Source organism: Nanorana parkeri, unplaced genomic scaffold (genome assembly GCF_000935625.1).
Source record: "Nanorana parkeri isolate BGI_ZX_2015 unplaced genomic scaffold, ASM93562v1 scaffold763, whole genome shotgun sequence".
Taxonomy (NCBI): Eukaryota; Metazoa; Chordata; class Amphibia; order Anura; family Dicroglossidae; genus Nanorana; species Nanorana parkeri.
In genome coordinates this window covers 745626-746597 of record NW_017307031.1, presented here as the reverse complement: position 1 = coordinate 746597, position 972 = coordinate 745626, and positions in this window count along the sequence as shown.

The window sequence follows — 972 nt, the reverse complement described above, 5'->3', positions numbered from 1 at the left end:
CGCGCGCAAAGAGGTCGGGGGGGGGGGGGGGGGGGGTCATAATAATCTGGCCACTCAGTGTAAATCCTGTATAATATAATAAGCAATGTTAAAAACACGGCTCCTTTAAAAACGGTATATTTTAAAAGTTTTTTTTTTCATTGATTCCTGTCCCCCCGGGCAGTACCCGGATCCCCATACATGTCCCCCCGGGCAGTACCCGGATCCCCATACATGTCCCCCCGGGCAGTACCCGGATCCCCATACATGTCCCCCCGGGCAGTACCCGGATCCCCATACATGTCCCCCCGGGCAGTACCCGGATCCCCATACATGTCCCCCCGGGCAGTACCCGGATCCCCATACATGTCCCCCCGGGCAGTACCCGGATCCCCATACATGTCCCCCCGGGCAGTACCCGGATCCCCATACATGTCCCCCCGGGCAGTACCCGGATCCCCATACATGTCCCCCCGGGCAGTACCCGGATCCCCATACATGTCCCCCCGGGCAGTACCCGGATCCCCATACATGTCCCCCCGGGCAGTACCCGGATCCCCATACATGTCCCCCCGGGCAGTACCCGGATCCCCATACATGTCCCCCCGGGCAGTACCCGGATCCCCATACATGTCCCCCAGGGCAGTACCCGGATCCCCATATACCTTTTATAGCCAATAATTTGCATATAAGGTTTCAAAATGGGGACATTTGATTTTCAAATGTCTACCCCCCATAGGCTTGTATTGAAATCTAAGTTCGAATTAGAACCGAACACGAGGGTGTTCAGCCCATCACTAACACCAATCAGCATTAACATTATGACCACTGAGAGGATGAAGCAAATAACATTGATTATCTATTTACAATGTCACCCGGAAGTGGGTGGCCTGGTCTGATGAATGATGTTGAAGTGGGTAGCCTGGTCTGATGAATTACATGGAAGTGGGTAAATGGAAAGTTGCAAGGGTAAAGTCCAAAGTTACAGCGCTT